This window comes from Bos taurus, chromosome 10 (genome assembly GCF_002263795.3).
Source record: "Bos taurus isolate L1 Dominette 01449 registration number 42190680 breed Hereford chromosome 10, ARS-UCD2.0, whole genome shotgun sequence".
Classification (NCBI taxonomy): Eukaryota; Metazoa; Chordata; class Mammalia; order Artiodactyla; family Bovidae; genus Bos; species Bos taurus.
Genome location: NC_037337.1, coordinates 50,259,728 through 50,269,712, shown reverse-complemented (window position 1 = coordinate 50,269,712; position 9,985 = coordinate 50,259,728). Strand labels below are relative to the sequence as shown.

General features: G+C 37.7%; 1 long non-coding RNA gene across 1 annotated transcript; it reads left to right on the top strand.

Annotated features, from left to right (window-relative positions):
• The first annotated feature begins 746 nt into the window (after positions 1–746).
• LOC112448464 (uncharacterized) lies at positions 747–6,701 on the top strand. Its single transcript, XR_003036840.2, has 3 exons — positions 747–926; positions 1,636–1,706; positions 6,066–6,701. It is a non-coding gene; the product is annotated as an uncharacterized lncRNA (long non-coding RNA).
• Positions 6,702–9,985: the final 3,284 nt, after the last annotated feature.

The window sequence follows — 9,985 nt, the reverse complement described above, 5'->3', positions numbered from 1 at the left end:
ATATACCTCTAATGCAGCCCATGTTTCCACAACACAATCATATACCTTATGAATCAGCAATAAAAACAGCAGTAACTATCCTGTGAGTATTTTATGTACATCTCTTCTTTTAATCTACACTCTACACCTGAAGCAACATACCTGCACAGAAGCCTATATCCTGGGATGGATAAATTGAGGTTCAGGGAGGGGATGCAACTCACCCAAGGGCATCCAGCTTATGAAACAGAACCAAGTTTTGAATCCAGGCTTGCTGATGGCAAAACTAATCCTCCCTATCACTGACTACAACTGATGGTGAAACTGCAAACAATGACAATAGTATACAAAATGGACTGTGCCCACTGGCAAACTATGAACAAATGTGTCTAACAGCATTCATTTCAGGTTTTGTTTTTCACCAAACAGAAGCGCTAAATTCACCCCGGATTTCTTTGGAAGTCCAGAAAAGTTGTGCTTTGTCCCTAAATGGCTAGATCCACAAGACACAGAATAAACTCCTTCAATAAAGTTCACCCTGTTCCTCATTAATTCCCCTCCTGTCACCTCTTGGGAAAGACCGTGGAAAGGAGGGCGAGTGGGCTGGTCCCCTCTCCGATGCAGAGGTCCAAGCCGATTCTGACAGAGTGCCAAGGGCCTGTAACGCCGAAACTGGTTGCTGCCAGCTGGACAGCTAATCATCATTTCCCAGAAAGGCTCTCTGAGACCTTGAGCATAAAAGAGCCTGTTTCAAACCCAAGGATCCTCTCTGGTCTGTGCTGTACCCACAGGGACGCAGCAGCCCTTCTAGTATCAAGAATCTACTGACACGGCTCTGAAATGACTTTGATAACAGCAGCAACACAAAAGCCCTCAGCTGCCTCTGGGAACACAGGCAGCGACAGCATCTCACCAGCACAATTACAGCGCTCACCTGAGCTTTTCAGGTACAACAGCATCACCCCCTGCTCCCGCTGCTTCCCTTGCTTGCCACGTTTTTGGAAGCCCTAAACTGCTGTGGCTGCGAGATAGTAAGCTGTGCCAGATAAACACTGTTCTCCAGGGTTGGCTACTTCTAACATAAGCTACTAAAACCTGCCTGAATGTTACTCCAGGCAAGAGTGGAGTAACGATGCTTTTTTAAAAAACGGGATTTTGTGTTTTGTTTTTTTTTGACATAGCAACCGTAGGTGTACGTGTAAAGCAACTGTGAATATTCAAATACTGTAATTGGAGATGATTTACATTGTTTTGAATTAACTAAAATTCCATTGTTAAGCACAAATACAGCTCCACTAAATCACCATGCTTTTAATAGGTCCTCGTGAGCAGGTTACCGAGCGCATTAGGATTTATAACGCTCCTGGGGAGCTGACCACTGTATTATGCTTCCTGCTGCTAGGTAATATGCATGACACATTTCTGGACACTAATTCATTTATTTAATAGTAACAGTATGCAAAAACAGAGTTCAAAATGAGGCTGACAAAGGAGGTATAAAAGTTTTATTAATCCATAGCTAATCAAAGGCCAGTGGAAGGCATATAATGGTGGCATTTACAGACCATATCGAATGTGAATAAATTAACTTTTTGTTTCCTAAAATCTTACTAATAGGATGAATTCGACTTGAAACATTTATACTTTTAATTACAGAAGCAGGCAATTTGGAGCAGGTTTCCAGCTGCACTTTCCTTAAAAACTACAACTTCGCATCAAGGATCTAGGTAAATCCTGATATCAGCTGTTGTCTCAAATATGATCAATTATAATAGAAGCTGCTTCACACTAAAAACTTCAAATGTTGTTTATTTATTGCTGGTTTAATTGCAGGCTGTCAATCATTAGAAAATAATTTTCTCTGAAAGATGTACAGTATCTATTTTTCTCCTATTGCCCTGATCACTACACAAAGCACATAAGCAGGTGGCAGAATGCTTCATGAAGAAAACCTTTTTTACAGTTTGATGGCTCAGCGTTACAACAAATCAGAGCAAAACAAGAAAGACAGAAGTACAAGCAAAGGAGAACATGAGAAAAGACCAAACAATACTGTAGCGCGGGGGAGAATCATTCTCTTGGCTTAATTCCATACCAAATGTTGGGAGAATATTTGCCCATCATTTCTAAGTCAAAACAGAAGGAAATGAACACATCAGAAGCACAAACCTCTCTCCATTACAGAATTCTAAGTACATTCTATTGCTCAGAGCATTTTGTAGCAATCAGCTACTTCTCCCTTAATAGTCTTACGTGAATATTGTTCTCATACTGAAGGTGAGAAAGAGATCATAGAATTATTCATGGCAGCATTTTCCTGAGTGTATATTGCAGAGCATGAGCTAAAGAGCTTTTGGATTATTAGGAGGGTTTATACTAAACAAGGGTACCGTGGTCAATGAGTTTGGGGAATGCTGGATTAAACAAAGCTGTGTAAACATGGATCTTTATTCTAGGTTTTCTCACAGCCTTTAATACGCTAACAGACACTGTAAAATTCCAAGAGGAGGATACAGTATGAAGTTTTCCCCAAATTTATTTGATCATGGAATTTTTACTGAGAAGGAAAAGAACATGACCATCCCAGAACTCAATTTATAAAACACTAGTATAAGGAATATGGTCCCATACTGACAATCAGGACATACCAGTGGGTCTTAAATCTTTCCTGGAAGTTCCCCAAATTCTTCCCCCCACCATCCCTCTCTGCAGCCTACTGACTGAAGTCCACTCCCTTCTTGATCTCCAGGAATTTTATAGTCAGCTTCAAAATCCATACACACATTGTAGGGCTTACAAAAATCTTCTATCACTCTATAATCAGTTGCCCACATGTATAAGACAAAAAATAAAGAGCCTCCACTTCCAAGATCACAATTGTATTTTGATATAAGCTTGTTCAAAAAAGCATTGGGATACTACTTAAAAAACTACTAGAATAAGTAAGCTTAGTAAGGTCAGAGGAGACAAGTCAATATTCAAAAATCAACTATTTCTATACACTAACAATGAACAATTAGACATTTAAAAAAATTTTAAATGCTATTTATAGTAGCATTAAAAATAAACAGGGATAAATCTCACAATATAAGTGCAAGAGCTGCATGTTGGAAACTACTAAACAGCAATAAGAGAAATGAAAAAATGCCTAAATACAGCTGTAGTGTGTTCATAAATTGGATGACTCAATATTGCTAAGCTCTTAATTCTCTCCAGATTGATCTTTATAATCCACAAAATGCAAGTCAAAGTATCAGCAGGCTTCTTGGTAGAAACTGACAAGCTGATTCTAAAATTTATATGGAAAAATAGAGGATTGAGAAAAAACAATTTGAAAAGAACAAAATTGGAATACTTGCATTAATTGATCTCAGAACTTGCTCTAAAACTACAATGATGAAGGTGATGTAGTATTGACATAGGTATAGATACGAAGGGGGGCTTACCAGGTGGCACTAGTGGTTAAAGAACCCTCCTGCCAATGCAAGAGACATAAGAGATGCAGGTTCGATCCCTGGGTCGAGAAGATCCCAGAGAGGAGGAAATGGCAACCCACTCTGGTATTCTGGCCCATAGAATCCCTTGGACAGCGGAGCCTGGAGGTCTACAGCCCACAGGGTCACAATGAATCCGGACACAACTGAAGCAACTTAGCATGCATGCATGCATCGACACATAGATGAATGGAATAGAATAGAAACTCTAGAAAGAGACCAAAAGAAATATGGTAATTGATAATTAACAGAGAAGCCACCGTAATTCAATGGTGAAAGGTTTTCCAACAAAGGTCTGCTAAAACAATGCAACTGAATAACATAAATTGAACCTTGATCTGTTCTTCTTACTGTATATAAAATAAACCTGAGGTGACTCATACACCTGTACGTAAAATCTAAAACTATAAAACTTCTAGAAGAAGAGTATGACCTTAGTTTAGGTAAAGATTTCTTAGTTAGAACACAAGAAGGGCAAACCAAAGATAGGGTAAAAGATTGATAAATTATGCTTTATCAAAATTAAAAACGTTGTTCTTCTAAAGACTCAGGTATGAAGATAAAATGACAAGTTACAGACTGGGAAAAAATATTTGCAGAACAAATATCTGATAAGAGATTTTACCCAGAATATATAAAGAACACTTAGAACTCAATAATAAGAAAACAAGTCAGTTTTTTAATGGGCAAAAATTTGAACAGTTACTTCACAAAAGATAAGATGTGATGGCAAATAAACACATGAATCATTAGAAAATACAAATTAAGACACAATGAGATACTACTACATACATGCCAGAACGGGCAAGCATTAACAAGCCTGAAACTATAAGGGGTTGGTGAAGACATGGAGAAATTCCAACTCTCTTATGGAACTGGTGGAAATGCAAAATGCTAAGTCATCACTTGGAATATTGGTTGGTGGTTTTTCATAAAGTTAAACACACATTTAGCACACAACCCAGCATCCCACTCCTAGGTATTTGCCCAAGAGAAATGCAAACACATATGCACACAAAACCCTGTTTAAAGCAGCTTTATACATAGTTGCCACAGGCTGGAAACACCTTAAATATCTTTTAAACGGTGAGTGGATAAGAAAATGTGGTACCTCCAAACCACAGCATAGTATTCAGTGATGAAAAGGAAAGAATTGATGCATGCAATGACATAAACGAATCTCAGAAATACTGCTGATGCAGGGCACAAAAGATATTATATTATATGCTTCTATTTGTTTTTTCATCAAAATCTTTTATTTTCTTTCCAAAATTGTTTTTCTAAATCAGATAAAGCAATCCATCAAGATTTTATTTAGGATTGACCTCCAAGGTTTTTTTTTTTCTTGAGGATATCAATCACACTGGTTTTCTAAGATTATTCTCTCTAAATTCGATCTCTCTAAATTCAGATAATGTGGCTGAATAACAGATGAGACAACTCTAAGAATAAATTTTTGAAAACCAGTAATTTAGAAAATATACTTTTAATAACCAATAATTTAGAAGGTGCTATTATGATCTTAAACGGAGAAGGAAATGGCAACCCACTCCAGTACTCTTGCCTGGAGAATCCCAGGGACAGGGGGAGCCTGGTGGGCTGCTGTCTATGGGGTCGCACAGAGTCAGACACGACTGAAGCGACTTAGCAAAAAAAAAAAAAAAAAACAATTATGATCTTAAAAAGTAAATTTATGATTCAGTGCCTCCAGTTCTAGACTCTCAAAGTTTAAGGTGTACATAAAGTTTTCAAATTCCAAATGAAAACCTAAATTAAGTGTTTAAATCTGTATTTTAATAATATATGATTCTATTTATATAGCAATCTTGAAAAGGCCAAACTCGAGAGACAGAAATCAGATTAGTGATTGCCAGGGACTGTGAGTTGGGAAAGAGGAATGACTAGAAAGAGGTATGAGGAAAAATTTGGAGATGATAAAAATATTCTATATCTTGATTATGATGGTGGTAACAAAACTAAACATATTTGCAAAAACTCATTAAACTCTATAACTGGAAAGGATGAATTTTACTCTGTACATTATATGTCAATAAAATTGATTTTCAAAATAAAGCATAAATTCATATTTGCTTTGGTTCATCCTACATTGTATGCAACATACCCACATGAATAATTATTCTACAATTTAGTGGTATCACACATTTTATATACAAGTTTGATTTTAAGGTGGAAGTTTCAATTTAGTGGATCCTTGGTGTTAAACAGTGTTTGACAAATGGTTACACCTACAGTGAAATTTTCCCCTATAAAGTAGTAAAACACACTGGTGTTATTGTAAACATTTTAAACTGAAGGAAGTGGCCAATTAAAAAAACCACTAAGAAACAGAAAGTGCCAGATATTGTGGCTTTGGCTTCCTGTTCTGAAACTTCTGTCTCAGCTCTGATCCAAGAAACTTGAGTGCTTAAGCTCTCCTACCAGCCAGAAAACACTTCCAATCAGGAATATTAAAAAATTGCACTTTATAGGTCCTGGCTTAAAAATTGTTCAGCTCTTTCAGTAAATATGGTCCCCCCTAGTTTATTGACTCCCTCAGGCATCATCACCATTTCCTTCTCTTTTCTCTCATAGGGGCATGTTCATTTGAAAGCCAACATTTCCGGAGGTGTATAATTATAAGAAAATATTATGAGCAATTCTCTGGAAGTAAAAACCTGGAGAAGATGGATATCTTTGAGAAAAATACACGTGATTTAAATTGATCTATATTACTAAACATTACAGAATTGTACATTCTAAAACTACACATTACTAAAAGCAGTTGAATTTTGTGACATGTAAATAAAGTTATTTTTTAAAGTTTGTCAAAGAAATTACAAAACAGGACAAAACTTGAATAGACTAGTCATCATGTGTGTGTATGTTAGTTGTTCAGTCGTATCCAACTCTTTGCAACCCCATGGACCGTAGCCCACTAGGCTCCTCTGTCCATGGGATTCTCTAAGCAAGAATACTGGAGTGGGTTGCCATTTCCTTCTCCAGGGGCTCTTCCCAGCCAGGGATTGAGCCCAGATTTTCTACATGGCAGGCAGATTTTCTTACTGTTTGAGCAACCTGGAAAGCCACCAGTTATAGAAGATGTAAAAATGATTGTGAATCTATTTTAAAAGAACCAGAACTAAAGAGTTTCACAGCTGAGTTCTGTCTCATTTTGAAGGAACACAGATAATTCCTTTATAATTCGAAATAACTCAGACCATAATAAAAAGTTGGAAAGTACCCTAATTCATGTTGATTCCAATACAACTTTAATTCCCAAAGCTGACAGAAATGTTATAAAAATAGGAAACTATAGCCTGATCTCACTCAGGAATTTAAATGCAAAGACTTAAGTACTGGCAAAGGGAAATTGGCAGTATATGAAAACAACGCTCTATGACCAAATGGGGTTTACTCTGGAAATGTAAGGATAATTTAGAATCAGGAAGTCTTTCAGTGCAAGTCATGACATCAACAAATTAAAGAAGAAAAGTAGTACGATCATATCAATAGATACTAAAAAGACTTTTGTTCTCTGAAACAGTTGCACTTCTCGGAGGTGGATGATTTGGGCTCATGAATTTCTCCTCTGGGCATCAGTCACTCTGTTGGGAACACCAGCCTGGGAAAATCTAAAGGTCTCATCTCAGACAGACTAGACCACTCAGGAGGTGGGGAAGTGGTTTTTCCACATTTTCAGGAAAAATGTCTCCAACATTGTTGTGAATGGGTATAGGCCCTAACTGCAGAGGACTCTAGTTTGAGGATTAAACTGTCATAAAGAAAAGGACAAACCAGAGAGAACTAAAGGAAAGCAGATTTAGTGTCCAGATGTCCTCACAAACCTCTTTTTTGCCTATCTTCTGAGCTTTTCTAGATCTTAGTCTGCTTGTCTGGGAAAGAGCTCTTCAGATGCCTTGGCTGGGTTCCCATCTGCTCCAGAGTTGAATGTTTCATTAGCCTGACTAACTTCTTCAAAAGATACACAGGACAGCATTAAATGCATAAGGATACAGGTGGGCATTGAGCTTTAATATGAAGACTAGAAATCCTCCTTGATATTTTTATGATGTTTTATGGTTGGTTTGTTCCTTCCATTAGAAGTCACCTCTTGGCTTATGATAGAAATTAATGATAATATTCAACAGGGACTTCTCTGATGGTCCAGTGGCTAAGACTCTGTGCTCCCAATGCAAGGGGGCCTGGGTCTAACTCATGGTCAGGGAACTAGATCCCATACATCGTAACTAAGAGTTCACATGCCACAACTAAATACCCCGCCTGCCACAACAAAGATTGAAGATCCCAAGTGCCACAGCTAAGACCAGCACAGCTAAATAAATAAATATTTAAAAAAGAACGTTCAGTGATAAAGTTCTGTTTTACAAACAATTTTAAAGCGATATACCAAATAGGAGCATTTACCAAATAAGAGATGTTACATGTTTTTAAAACATAGGTTGTGGATTCAAATATGAATCAAAAAATCCTAGGTTTTTAATCAAGCACATTTCTTAACTGATGGGGCTGAACTTTAATTGCTGATGTGTACTGTGAGTCTCCAAAAAGAGAGTATCCTATGCCCCAAACATGAATAACCTCGGCCAGCTTAACATCTCCCTGCCTTATTTCCCTCCCTCCTTCCTTCCTAGCAGAGTCTCAAAGGACTGGCATTCTTCAGAACAACTTAGGAAAATAGCGAATGCACAAAGTGAAAACTTATGCCAAAATGAGAAATAAAAAGCAGTGTTGATCTAGAGTCATGTGGATATTGTTTTTGCCTTTTGGAGGCTGTTTAAGACCTTAGAGGCTGAATCAAAACGAAGCTTTTTTTTTTTTTCTCACGATGATGAGAGAAGTTCTATTTTCCAAAGGCAGCTGTGTTCCTTTCATCTCAGGAGGTAAGTCAGAAATGAGAGATAGGCATGGACAGCTCAGAAAAGTACAGGCTACAGCCACTGAGATGGATTTGTTCACCGTGTCTGAGTAAGAGTATCAAGCACTGGCAAGATCAAGTCATCACTGCCCTAAATCCGCAATCATGTCGGCCTCCACTCCATAAACCAGTGGGGCAGCTGGCCATCCAAGCGCCTAAAGGTTAGGCACATACCATTGACCTTGTAGAGAAACGAGTTCTCACATCATTAAATACGACGTGTTCTCCAGCTTTGCCTGATCACATCGAAAAGTGCCCTGGGAGCATTATTCAAGGCTTAGATGTTTCACCTACATTTGTGTGACACAAAATCAATATCTTTTCCCTGCCTTTGTTTGCTTGGATTATGTTTAACTACTAAATGGCTTTTAAGACACCAATCAGATTTAACATCTTGCATTTTACATAGGCAGTTGTGTGAACAAGAAAAATATGTTTTCTTTCCCTGTGGGTTGTCAGGACAAGAAACATGAAAGAGCTTATTTGGAGTATGCTTTTGTTTATATAAAAATAAACAATCTCTAATCTTGATAACAGAAATGTTTTCCCCTTGAAAACCTAAAGGACTTTTTGACATTGGTGCTTTCAGAGAACACTGAAAGAACAGATCATAATAAATAGATAGTGTGCTATCCACTTGAAGGAAAATATTAAATTCCAAATTAAACATACATAAAAATAAATTTCCAAATGGATTATTTCTTAAACACAAAAAGTAGAGGTGTTTGACAAATACCAGAGGAAAAAAAATTTTTTTGAAAAAAAATTTCATAAAGTCATAAAGGAAAGGATTGATATACGTGACTTTGTAAAATTTCTGAATGGCAAAAATAATTCAAATAAAGTTAACTACACATAATATTTATTCAGTACTTACTATGTGACAGAAATTAAGCTAACTCTTCACATATATTGCCTTCTCTCTTCCCAATAGCACTGTGAGGTAGATGACTGTATTAGGGTTCTCCAGAGAAACTAAGCCAATAGGGTTGGAGAGGAGGAACATATGCATGTACAATAAAAGGATTTATTGTAAGGAACTGGTTCAAGTAAATATGGAGGCTAAGAAGTTCCAAGATCTGCAGAAGGCAAGCTGCAGACCCAGGAAAATTGATGGGGAGTTCTAGTATTCTTGCCTGGAGAATCCCATGGACGGAGGAGCTTGGTGGGCTACAGTCCACAGGGTCACAAAGAGTCAGACACGACTGAGTGATTTCACTTTCACTTTTCTTTTCTGGTCCTAGTCCAAAGGCCTGAGAAGCAAGACCACCAATGGTGGAAGTTCCAGTCCAAAGGCTAGCAGGTTTAAGATCCAAGAAAAGCTGATGTGTCAGTCAAAGTCTGAAGGTCAGGGGAAAAAAAACAATGTTTCAGCACATCAGTCATGTAGGAGGATTCCCTCTTTGTCAGCCTTTTTGTTCTAAACAAGTCTTCAATGAATTGGATGAGGCCCAACTACATTGGGCTTCCCTGGTGGCTCAGCAGGTAAAGAATCTGCCTGCAATGAGGGAGGTGAAGTGAAGGTGAAGGTGAAAGTTGCTCAGTCGTGTTGACTCTTTGCAACCCCATAAACTTA